Genomic DNA, 13,119 nt, shown 5'->3' on the forward strand with positions numbered 1-13,119 from the left:
GTGTGTGTGTGTGTGTGTGTGTGTGTGTGAGAGTGTGTGTGTGTGAGAGAGTGTGTATGTGTGTGTGTGTGCGTGCGTGTGTGTCTGTGTGTGAGTGAGAGTCTGTGTGTGTGTGTCTGTGTGTGTGTGAATCTGTGAGAGAGAGAGAGAGTGTGTATGTGTGTGTGTGTGTGCGTGCGTGTGTGTGTGTGTCTGTGTGTGAGTGAGAGTCTGTGTGTGTGTGTCTGTGTGAGAGTCTGTGTGTGAGTGTGAATCTGTGAGAGAGTGTCTGTGTGTGTGTGTGTGTGTGTGAGTGTGTGTCTGTGTGTGAGTGAGAGTCTGTGTGTGTGAGTGAGAGTCTGTGTGTGTGAGTGAGAGTCTGTGTGTGTGTGTGTGTGTGAGTGAGAGTCTGTGTGTGTGTGTGTGAGTGAGAGTCTGTGTGTGTGAGTGTGAGTGAGAGTCTGTGTGTGTGAGTGTGAGTCTGTGTGTGTGAGTGAGAGTCTGTGTGTGTGTGTGAGTGAGAGTCTGTGTGTGTGTGTGAGTGAGAGTCTGTGTGTGTGTGTGAGTGAGAGTCTGTGTGTGTGAGTGAGAGTCTGTGTGTGTGTGTGAGTGAGAGTCTGTGAGTGTGAGTGTGTCTGTGTGTGAGAGTCTGTGTGTGTGAGTGAGTGAGAGTCTGTGTGTGTTTGTGAGTGAGTCTGTGAGTGTGTGTGAAATGTAACGAACAGTGTTGTGTTTGCCTTGTATAGACATATTTGCCCATATGACGCCTAACTCAAACAGTTCTTCAGTTACACTTCATTGTCAATTATTTCACAAGCTCCAAGCAGACACTTCAGATGATATAATTAGCTTCCAGCTTCATATTGGTCTGTTGAATAACCAAGTTTAGAGTTATTCATGTTTTCAGTGTTTGCTACTTTAAAGACCCCTCAGCGCTTATACATGTTCTGGCATCACTAAATTATTACGTGTATTTGGACACGTTTGTGAATGCGTGTAAAGTCCTGTTCTGACAAGATTAGTTTTGTAGAGAGGTGGGGTAATGTAATAATTACCAAAACTTCTAGCTCATTGTAATCCCGTCCGAGTAGTTTTCATTTCCTGGACCGTGTGTTCATCTGCCAGTAAATATTACAGTGTATTAATAATAACCCCAGGTAATAACAGTCCCATGCTAGTAAGAAGCCAGTGAATCTGCCTCGAGCGACACTTGTCCAGTCTGAAAGCCCGAGCGCTTTACTGGAAAGATTATATCATTTTTGGCCCGTTTATTTTCTCTGTTATCCAGCACATGATTACATTGTTGCTACTGTCAATATTACTGTTAAAATACAAACGTGTTTAATATTTCCTGCTTAATTATTTAGCACCTAAATATATAGCATTACTAAATACAAATGCATTGTTTATCCCGTTTTGAATGCGGTGTGGCGATTGCTTTCAATTGCTCACATGCTCTCTGAAGAGTCCTCACTCATGCGGATGGACTTTTCAAAATTTAAACTTACAGGTGCATCTCAATAAATTCTCGAGCAGCAGATCAGCATATTATACTGATTTCTGAAGATCATGTGACACTGAAGACTGGAGGAATGATGCTGAAAATACAGCTTTGATCACAGGAATAAACTACAGTTGAACAGATATTCACAGAGAAAACAGCTGTTTTACATTCTAATAATATTTTACAATATACATTTTTTCCCCCTGTATTTTTGATCAAATAAATGCAGCCTTGATGAGCAGAAGAGACTCCTGTAAAAAACATTAAAAATCATTCTGATCCCAAACTTTTCACAGATCACTGTTGTGATTTTATGTATTTCAAATGCATATGAACAACCATTCAGAGTTATGTAAGTCACCATCTTCAAGAATCGGCTAAAAACACATCTCTTCCATCTTTATTTTACCCTCTAACTCTAGCACTCTCTATTCTAATTCTATTCTTTTTTAAAAACTTGCCCCTTTTAGACTTGCACTCTATTCGTTTACTAACTGCTTGTTTTCTTAAAAAAACACTAGCTTCTCGAAGTAAACGTAAGGGGTTTGAATTGGACCTAACCGAAAGTGTCTTCATTTGCAGTGATGGTTGTCAACCTGGCAAACCTAACAATGACTCACGAGTGAGTCTTCATGACTGACTGGTTAAATGAAGCTGTTCATACGTGTGTGTGTGTGAGTCAGTCATCATGCTCACGTCGTGATCTCTCTCTAAAGCCGAGACGCCAGCATTCATCGATTAGTCATGTTAAAGTGGCCTTTCCCACACTTTGAGAACTTGACGCACACATTGTACAATCACAGCTCATCTCGTGCTCCCTTTAGATGTTTTTGACCGCTGTTCTTCTGATTTTTAGGGCCAGACTTCAATCCCATTGCAATTCATAACTTTTATGACAACCTTGGATTCTTGGGTCCTGTTCCTCCTAAACCTCTCAAAGGTCCTGCGAAACAAGGTCAGGTTGAATCTCGCAACACTTTCAATACGATCTTGGCACATTTTTGCTGCTGCTTTTCCATTTGATTTTCTGTCCCTGAACGCTTCTGCTTTTTTCATGAAACATCCAGAGCGTTATTTCTCTACCTCTGCATCGTCAGTTTCTTCCTCTGTGCCTCTCTTTCTGTGCTTGATCTGTCTGTTGTGTCGTGGCGCTCGTCAGGTGTGCATCCCACAGGCTCTCTCGACGTTAAAGAGAGACCCATCTCTGGGTGTGTCTCTGAGCTCTTTCCTCCTGACTGTGCTCTGCGCAGGCTTTGACTGTGTGTGTGTGTGTGTGTGTGTGTGTGTGTGTTTCAGAGGGCAGCCGGAGCGCCAGGCTCGTGTCGGAGCCCGAGGAGGACGACGGTGTTCAGTGGAGCTGCACTGCCTGCACCTTCCTCAACCACCCTGCCCTCAACCGCTGTGAAGAGTGTGAATTCCCCCGGCATTTCTGAGCCACACACACACCTAACATTCTCCACCGGGACACACGTCTGCTGGAGGCTTCTCTAAAGCTCCCTCTTTGCCCCTCAGTGTCATTGTGTGTTTGTTTGTCTTGTGATGTCCACTGAAGACTGGATGATGTTTACAGCTCTCTTGTCTCTGTACAGTGTGTGTGTTTCTGTGTGTGTGTGTTTCTGTGTGTGTGTGTGTGTGTCGTATCGTGTGGGAGATCAAGGGAAATTTCCCCTCTTGATCCGTGAAGAGGCTCGTGTTGCCGGTGATATTGACACGTTTATTTCATCCACACGCGGTTTACAGATGTGGCTTTGGATGCCAGTGTGCCTTTTTCATGGGAACTGATCGTGACTGCTTTATCAGTGCTGTTCCCAAAGGATCATGGGCGGAATCTGCTCAACTCACAGTTCTTTTGTTTGATCAATGAAATGCAAAAAAGAAAAGAAAAAAAAACCCCTGCATGTTTTAGATGTACAGTTTACAGAGGAGTCTCCGCCACAGATTTTACTGTACATAGTTTTAGAACGAGCTTTTCTTTCTCAAGAATTCACATGTATTTCCTGTAAGTATAGCTTTATAGACGTCATTTATTTCTCTGTTGTTGTTTCGTTTGTTTCTCTCAGATGAGTATGGAGCGTTTGTGAGAAGCTAAAGGGATGCTGAAACAGCGTGCAGCAAACAGTGCTCTGTCAAGCACTCTATTCAGCGTACGAGCTGCAGACGCAGCAAAACTGAACTGAAAAAGATCTAGATTTTATTAATAATAAGGTACTTGACCTCGGAGCAGTTCACAGGAAGTCCATAAAGCCCAAGATAACAAACACGTTCCTGTGTGACAACTGGAATCTAGGTTTACTATGAGAGGAACTGATACCTTTGTGCCATGAAAGGGATGTTTCTCTGCTATGCATTGATGGAGCTCTTTCCCATTGTTTGCAGTAATGTGGGTCTGAGAGGAAAGACTTGTGTGCGTGTGTCCTCCGAACAGCGGACGAGTGTTCACAAGGGCTTTAACACACCGAGTGCTCGCCGCTGCCTTCTATGCTTCAGGATTTGTAAATTGCCAAAGCACAGGCGTCGTGTCTCTGAGTGCAGCGAAATATTTCACCATGTGCCTTCGGTCTTTATGTGGGTCTCTGTTACGGATCATGGTTTGTGGCAATATGCACAGTGCCTTAACTTACAGATGTTACAGAATTTAATCTTTATTATTATTAAACTGTAATAAAGTTGCAGTTTTGTAACTTTATTAGTTGATTGAACTAAAACAATGTTTTGACATCCATCCTTGTGAGAGTGCTAATGCATAAATAGTGCATTGAAAAGCTGAATGAGATTATTTATAAATCCTTCTGGTATCCAGGCTAAAATAACTTGGCTGTGGAGAGCATTCATTCAGTCGACGCAGTTCTGATATGAGACTATTTTGGCTCCAAAAACATTACTCTGTGCTAGTTCCACTAACGTTTGAAGAAACCAAAGGAATAATCAGATCTGTCCGTTAAGAGAAAAGGGGGAGAAAATCATTTGAATATTCATTGTTTTTGATCTTAGCTGGGAAAACTGTCTTTGGAATAGATAAGTTATTTGTAAAAAAAAATAATAAAATAAAAAAAATAAAACAAGAAATAAACACTGTCTCCTTGCTGGAGTTTTTGGATCTTTAGAATTTATTTCAAAAGGATTGTTCTTCTGGCTTCAGGTTGAAATTAAACTGAAAAATATGGTACATCTTTTGGAAATACACCACACTGCGAATTTAAAATGATTCAAAGCCGTATCCCAAAACCTGCATGAAGTTGGGAAGTGTTTACCCTCACGAACAATAAAAAAACGAATAAAGAGAACATACCTGTGCTCACTGACACAAACTAAACCTGTGAGCATTAAAATGAGAACGAATACAGCGACTGTGATTTACGAAGATGGCATTACACGAGTGTTGAACAGAATCCGCTCAGACTCGGAGGCATCATGGCATCTGACTTGAATCCAGTGCGACAGCTGTGGGGTTTTACAGGGGTTTATAACTGCTCACACACTAAAAGTTGTAAGTGAACCATTCACTCGTGTACCAAATATTCAGACCAAGTCTGCAAAGCTGCAATTGATAAACTAACTTCTAAAGCCCGTTCTCTACATTACAAACCAAAGCCGTATCGAGTGCAAATCTAACAAGCCAGCAGTGATTGTAGAGCTCAGGTCAGTTCAGTAACTGAGAAGTTGATCATATACAGTGCGTTTCTCTACATGTGTGTGTATGTGAGGGCTTTGACAAACCACTGAACAAGAAAAAGACAAGATTGTAGTGTTGGACATTTGTCATATCTGTGTGTAACTTTTATAAAATGGTGTTTTTGTGTAGTAACTCTACACACAAACACTGAATGATTAGAGTTGAAATGGGTTTGAAAGCATTGTGGTTTTGTGTAACAGCTGGACGCCGCAGAGCATTGTATGTCGTCTTTGTTTGCCGAGAGACTCCAAGTACTGAACAAATGAAAGATTTGATTGCAGCTGTGGGGCCTGTGTTTTTAATATAGTTCAATCTAAACTAGTAGCAAACACCCTGCTGTTCAACTTAGAAGCAATGCCGTTACTGTTGATGATTCGACATGTAAATGATATTGCAATAAGTGTGTACTCAATTCTGTTGTATACCGTACATATCATTTACAGCGGAGATTAAAGTGTTTCGTCTTCTGTGCACAGTAAGATACATGACAGGAATTTTATGAATACTTTAGAAATAGAAATGTCTGCTTTGCCGTTATTGAGCACAGAGGTCTCTCAAATGGTCCATAACCTAGAATGGTTAGCAAAAACCACTGCTGAGACACCAGATGGAAATGAATTTATTTTTATGTACTATTACAGTAATTTGAAATTGCTAACAATGTCTGAAACCATGGTTTCTTTTCTCTGAACTTGGAAATCATCAAGGTTTCTCTTGCAAAAGCAAACAGAGATTTCAAAACCATTTTGCCTCGTCTCAGAACGGTACATTTGCATCCAGACTCTACACACAATTAAACGATGAGTTCTTATTGCTTCCCAGTTGCTTACACGTTTGCTGAATCTTTGGCCCGTTGTCCTACAGCTAAACACCAAAAACTAAACCACAAATGCAAAACTCTAGCAAAAACAAATCTCTTTTCAAAATTGTTTTTGCACCAAAATGACCCACACAGGTGTCACACGAAGAGATCTGTGCACACTATGAGTATCCCGTCAGTAACATTATACCTTTGCACTGTCGGAGTAGCTGGTTGTATTCCTACTCAAATATACATAAACACAAATGTATGCAATGAGAGACAAAACATGCAAAAGGAAGTCTGCATTCTGCCACAGCACCTCGTCTTCAGCAGAAGAGATGTTCTCGCCGACTAAACAGCTGGGAACGAGGCTTTAGGAGAAACCCAGCTGCTGAAAGCATCTTGACCTGAAGAGACGTGCGAGGACACAACGGTCCCCTTCCATCATGCTCTCTTCTGCACTCATTTAATGGTCTGTTTCTGTGTACGTTTTATTCCATCTCATATCTGTCATGGGAATGAACAATCAGTCATTTAATTGATTTAAGTTGAAAAAATGGCAATTTTGATTTAAAAAGTACACCTATTATACACAGCTGATGTATTCAGTGCTTCTGAATCTAGACAGTGGAAGCGTAGAGAGTTCAGTTCAAGAGCATTTCGCCTTATTTGTGAATCCTTTGACCAGTCATTAAGAAAGAACAGTTCAGACATCACTAACCAGTGGGCCACTGATGTTGAAAAGACATCAAATTGACATTAAAAAAAAAAGCAAATCAAACTGAAGTCGTGACCTTGACTGAACGTCAAACATTGGCCTACATATACATTAAAGCAAGTTCAGTGTGGGATTAACCTGCTGTTTTCACTCGATGACCACTGGAAGAAATTGCCGTCCAAACCGAATTTAAAATGATTCAACAGCATCTTGATCAAGTCTTGACTAATATTTGACATCAAATTGATATCAAGATGCCTGCTGGCATACATTTCTGATGATTATCAATGTTGAAAACAGTTGTGATGCTGAATATTTTAGTGGAAACCGTGATTCATTTTATTTTTCAGGATTCATAGATGAATAGAATTTATTTGTAACAAAGTTAAAATCATTACCTTCACATTTAATGAATTTAATATGTATTTGCTGAATTAAAGTATAAAAAACAATTACAGACCAGAGACATTTGAATTATGTAAATATCAGTAGTGTAAATATTGCATTTTAAAATGTTTGCATGCAAGGGCTCTGTTTTAACATTCATTATACTTCATTGTGTTTTTAGAGAGTATCAATTACTCACTTTCTTTATCTGAAATGAGGTATTGCATTTTTAATAAAACATTTGTGACACTTTAGCTTTCAAATGCACAGACCAGATGTTTCATGCATATAAGTTTCCTTACCAGCAGGCATCTTGATATCAATTTGATGTCAAATATTAGTCAAGACTTGATCAAGATGCTGTTTAATCATTTTAAATTCGGTTTGGACGGCAATTTCTTCCAGTGGTCATCGAGTGAAAACAGCAGGTTAATCCCACACTGAACTTGCTTTAATGTATATGTAGGCCAATGTTTGACGTTCAGTTTACATCAAATCAACACCATATCAATTCCTTCAGGTCAGTTTGATTTGCATATTTGACGTTCTTTTTGTTTTGGTTGTTGATTTCATGATATTCACTTCTAGTTTTAGACAAGCAAATGTGCAAAAGATTGAATGAAAGAGAAGGTTGTAGGTAATTTGGGGGTTTCTATGAAAGTTCATCTGCAACATCAATCATGAAATGTTTTATAGTTAATATAGTACATAAAATTAAAAAAATCATTTAAATTTTTGTAATGGAACAAATACATTTTAATCAATGAATAAAAACAATGTTTTGTTCTTTTTCTTTTTCTTTGTATTTATGCTGTCATCCAACATTTGTAATGTTATTATTAAATTTTTTTTATAAAAACGAATGAACTGAAATACAGAGTTATTACATAAACTAGTTAATATGATATAAAACTGTAATTGTTTTTTTTTAACTAAAAAATCATTTAAATTTTTGTAATGGAACAAATACATTTTAATCAATGAATAAAAACAATGTTTTGTTCTTTTTCTTTTTCTTTGTATTTATGCTGTCATCCAACATTTGTAATGTTATTATTTAATTTTTTTTAATAAAAACTAATGAACTGAAATACAGAGTTATTACATAAACTAGTTAATATGATATAAAACTGTAATTGTTTTTTTTTAACCTGGTAACTCACACTGTGTGGCAGTAACATGAATGTTTTGTGGTCTGATACATACAGTGGTGGATAGATACACTGTGGACGTATATCCTGGGTTTAAGTGCCAGTTCTTCCCTCAAATCACACGTTATGTTGAAGTTATCAATCAAATAACTTTTTATTTTATTTACTTGCATTTGATGGCTGATGAGTGTACATTCCTGGCCCCATAATTACACACAAAATTGGACAAAAGGCAGAATAAAGGGTGCCATGCAAACTGCAACCACCAGTGGGCCTTGCACACATTTGAGATGCTTGCTGCTGTAACCATGTAATTATGGCTTTGAGTAAATCTACGACCCTCTCTGTTGTTGGGAAAGAGTTTGTGTTTAACGTGTGTCCCCTCATACAGCTGGCTCATCAGACAGTGAGTAAGGTTAGTCTGGGAGAGCGCTTGCATTCTGCTGATCATCTTCATCAAGAGCATCATCGTCAGAAGTATTCTCAGTGTATTGTTACCACTACAGATGTTGCCTAGGGTTGGATGAGCTAACATTGAATAGATCATTATTATTATAAAGTGAGTTATATTATATTATATATATATTTTACATTTACATTCAGTCATTTAACAGACACTTTTATCCAAAGTGACTTACAAATGAGGACAATAGAAGCAATCAAAACTAACAAAAGAGCAATAATATATAAGTGCAAATGACAAGTCTTGGTTAACCTAACGCAGTACACGTAGCAAGGTCTTTTATATATATATACTGTGTATATATATATATATATATATATATATATATATATATATATATATATATAGACGTTATGTGACAAGGGAAGTCTGTCCGAATTCACAGTACTCATAAAAGAGAAGGCACAAAGTGCCCAGATGACCTACTACTTCTGGCATGATTCTGAAGTGTGCATTCGATGGACACATTACTATCCCATGAGGCCACGGGAGATTTCTGTGAATGGCAGTGATGCGATGCAGCTGAAGCTGGTAGGTCATGTGACAATGACAACATGGCAAATGTAGTGTGTCCAGATTACATTCATACTTTATGGAACATACTCTTTTTGAGGTTGCGAAGTATTTACTTATTCAAAAAAAGTGCCTACTCAAAAGAGAATGTGATTTCATATGCAACCAGAAAGAGCGAAAGAGAGAGTGAGGAGATAAAGAAAATACAGCCACACAGCAGCAGGTGCACAACAGGTGTGAACAGTGATGTCATCAACTTTAGCGTCAACATCAGCTATTTTCACAAGTGTCCTCATCACTAGTCATGAAACTCTAGATGGCGCAGGCTGACGGGGTGTTAACGTAACTGATGATATTCAGATAGTTAAATGATTTGGCACAAGCTGATTGGTTCATGCTGCATATGCAGCCAATGAGCTTACTGCCTTGCATTTATATGGCTGGCTATCATTCACTTGAGATTCCTGCAGCGCGCTTTCAGAGTTCTCTGAAACTCAACAGCTAGAAGAGTAAACAGTTTTCACTCTGATTCAGTGCATTATTGCGTTCGTCATAGGTACATTTTTAAACTAGAAAACATACAAGTGTAAAACTACGTGCAGGTTATTCACGTGAGGAGTCATTACTAAGCATTTATTGTTCATATAACAGCAGTAGCATTAGCAGCAGCAGCAAGCAGTTTTCCTAGTTCATGTATGTGAGAATATAACATCAAGCGTCGCTTAATGAATTGGGGATTATCTTATTTGCCCGAAATCCAATGCTTTTAATATCGTCTGTGAGCATTCATTTCTACATTAACCGTGAACGGATCGCTTCTGATGCACATCACTAGTGGGGTTGGTTTTCAGTTGGCGTTTCACAGTTGTTCACAGTTTTAAGTCAAGGTGAACCCATATAACTGTCTTTCATAAACGTCATACTGTCAACAGCCTTACCTATTTAACCATAACAACTTAATGAGCAGCAGAAAATAATATACCTGCTGCATATACCAATGCACTCAGAGAGGGAGCGCTCATTCTTAAAGGGCCCCATCTCTATTTCACTCGATACCTTGGTTCAGTGATAGTGAAGAGTTTATAATGAAAGTCATGTTTTAGTGATAGTTTAAAGATAATCATGAATTCGTTTAAAATATAAAGAAATTACTAATAATAAATAATTTCCAATCAGTAGCCCATGTGCAATGTAGCTAATAGTAGGACACTCTTAAACTGGAATTGACTATTTGTGTATTCAGTTTGTGTATTACAGCAATTATAGTACTTTCATGGAGTGTAGCAGCAGTATCATAGAATTCAGATTGCGCTATTAGCGAATTGTTAATTGCAGTATGCATAGCAAATCAAGTAAAATTATAAATGTTGTTTATAGCAGCGGCAGCAGAAAGTATCTGGTTGCATGAAATTTCAGTGATAACGTGTGGAGTAAGTAACTCTTTAAAAACTGAAATAAGCTTTTTTTACTTTGTTTATTTAAGTTCAAGTTCATTTTATTTGTACAGCACATTTACAGCAGCCGCTAGGCTGACCAAAGTGCTTTACAGAAGAGAAATGTATAAAAACATACACAGAAAACAAGCCAAATAAAAATATGAACAACCCATTAAAAAAATGACTGAATAACAGTAATCAATACACTAAGGAAAACAGATAGGTTTTTAGCAGGGACTTAAAGACAGGCAGAGAAGGGGCCATTCTAATTTCTAAAGGCAGGGTATTCCAAAGCCGTGGCCCTGCCACTTTCGTGCAGCTGTAGCAGCAGTACGCATAGCTATTCTGATCGCAATTTTTAGTGAATTTAATAGCAGCAGAATGGCATAGCAAATTCAGATGCATGCTAGAAATAATATTAGCAGCAGTCTGCATAGCAACCAATTATCATTGTTAATATAGCAGGGGCAGCAGAAAGTACTTAAGTTACATGACATTTCAGTGATAAGATAACGTTTATATGGTAGTGAACTTTTAGGTGAAATATGCATTTTATTACTTTGCTATTCAATTGAACAGGGTTTATAGAACTCTTCAAAGCAAAATAAGGATCAATTGGTCGTTTTTGGTTATTTATAAAGGGGCAGTAGCAATTCTAAGTACTTTTGTGCAGTAGCCAGTATGCATAGCTATTCAGATCGCAATGTTAGTAAATTTTATAGCATGCATAGCAAATTCAGATGCAAGGTTAAAAATAATATTAGCAGCAGCATGCATAGAAAGTCATATTATTATTTTTGCTAATATAGCAGCGGCAGCAGAAAGCACTTTAGTTGCATGAAATTTTAGTGATAACTCATGGAGGGTAAATTTACTATTTAAAGTGCAATAGGTATTTATTACTTTGCTTATTCAACAGGGCTTGCAGCAGGTTTTGTGCAGCAGCAGTAGATTATGCTTCGTAAATTCTGATTAAATATTACAACCGCAACAGCTCGCACAGTAAATTCCTACCACAACATTGTGAATATCAATAACAGCAAAAGCATATACTTCAACTCTGTAATGAAATGTTAGTGAATATTATCAATAGCAGCAGTAGCAGAAGTTTTGTTGCGTTGGTCGTATCGCACTGCATACATTGTGGACAGCTTTACCTATCGTAACGGGTCTATTGACTTTGTCATGTTGTGCCCCTCGCTTCTGGCGTAGACACTGTGTTAGAGTAAAATAGGCATATTCGCCTAGCTACTCATATGCCTAATTTATGGCGCTCTCAGCAGTTCAGTCTCTTGTGCAGTAGCAGCAGCAGCTTGCATAGGCATTCAGTCATCGAGATTTTAATTTAGACACAATTAATATAAAAGCAGACAACTGCATTTAAATAAAGTCACTGTAGTGTCTTGCTCAAGACCATCTTGGAACGAGCTATGCATTTAGCAATGATGTGTTCATACAATGCAAACATTATTGTTCTTAATATGCAATAGAAATATTTTAAGTTATCAAAATAAATGAGCAGCTGCTTCTGAGGCAGAATTAATCCTGGGCATAGGACACCACAACTACAGGGTGTTCAGTGATTTATTCTTTCGCCAAATATTTAGTTAGCTTATTAATGTTAAAGGTAAGTATTTCCATTGCAGTAACATTGATGAATGTTAATGGGGTAAAAAAAATAAAAAATTACAACTCTTGAATGACAAATTTAATGCTATTTGCTCAGGCCGCCCGAGCCTGAGTCAGGTGGTTGCTGGGGGTTACTTCATCTATCAGCCTGCCGTGTGATTCCTGTTTGTAACGACACGCAGTGCACGTTTATACCTAGGTAAGTTTGAGTTATTGGCTCAGACACACATAGTTATTTAGGTCATTAGTTAAATAAACCTAAGGGTACAGCACATGAGCGTAGCTTGTGGGGGGGCCAGGGGGGCCTGGCTCCCCAATAGCGATTTAAGAATTTTACTAAATATTTATTTATAAAGTATTTTCTATGAAGTAAAAATTTATATAATGCAGTTAATAATACATGTAAAAGTGAATACGTAAAAGTGAATACATTTTAATTTGTTATTGTAAGTAAATTAATAAATCAAAACAAACTTAACGTCTCCCTCAATCTCATTTGTGTAAGAATTGTCACGTGACGAATCTGCATTTTGGTGGATAATAGTCAATGGTAATGCTTGCCTGTTGTGTGGAATAAAATGATGTTCCGCGTTTTTAACAACATACACGAACTGCAGAGAAATCTGGAGACAACGAAAAACTCTGATGAAGATATCAATGCCGTGCTTAATGATTCCGGACCCGGACAATCAGATAAAGGTGATCCACAGGAGGCAGCCGGTTTAGCCGCACACTACTTTTATGCCGACCATTTACATCCAAATATTATTTAATTTTCACAGAACACAACCTTTAAATAGATTTTAGAATATAAACTGTTTATGTCTATTCAATAAGACTAAATAAAAAGTGTGCGCCTCATTG

At 38.0% G+C, this 13,119-nt stretch overlaps 1 long non-coding RNA gene across 1 annotated transcript; it reads left to right on the forward strand.

The window, feature by feature from the left end:
* Window positions 1-2,082: 2,082 nt before the first annotated feature.
* Window positions 2,083-3,656, forward strand: LOC107558969 (uncharacterized). The gene is made up of 2 exons (XR_001605546.1): window positions 2,083-2,438; window positions 2,780-3,656. It is a non-coding gene; the product is annotated as an uncharacterized lncRNA (long non-coding RNA).
* Window positions 3,657-13,119: the final 9,463 nt, after the last annotated feature.

This window comes from Sinocyclocheilus grahami, unplaced genomic scaffold (assembly GCF_001515645.1).
Source record: "Sinocyclocheilus grahami isolate Dianchi unplaced genomic scaffold, SAMN03320097.WGS_v1.1 scaffold668.1, whole genome shotgun sequence".
Taxonomy (NCBI): domain Eukaryota; kingdom Metazoa; phylum Chordata; class Actinopteri; order Cypriniformes; family Cyprinidae; genus Sinocyclocheilus; species Sinocyclocheilus grahami.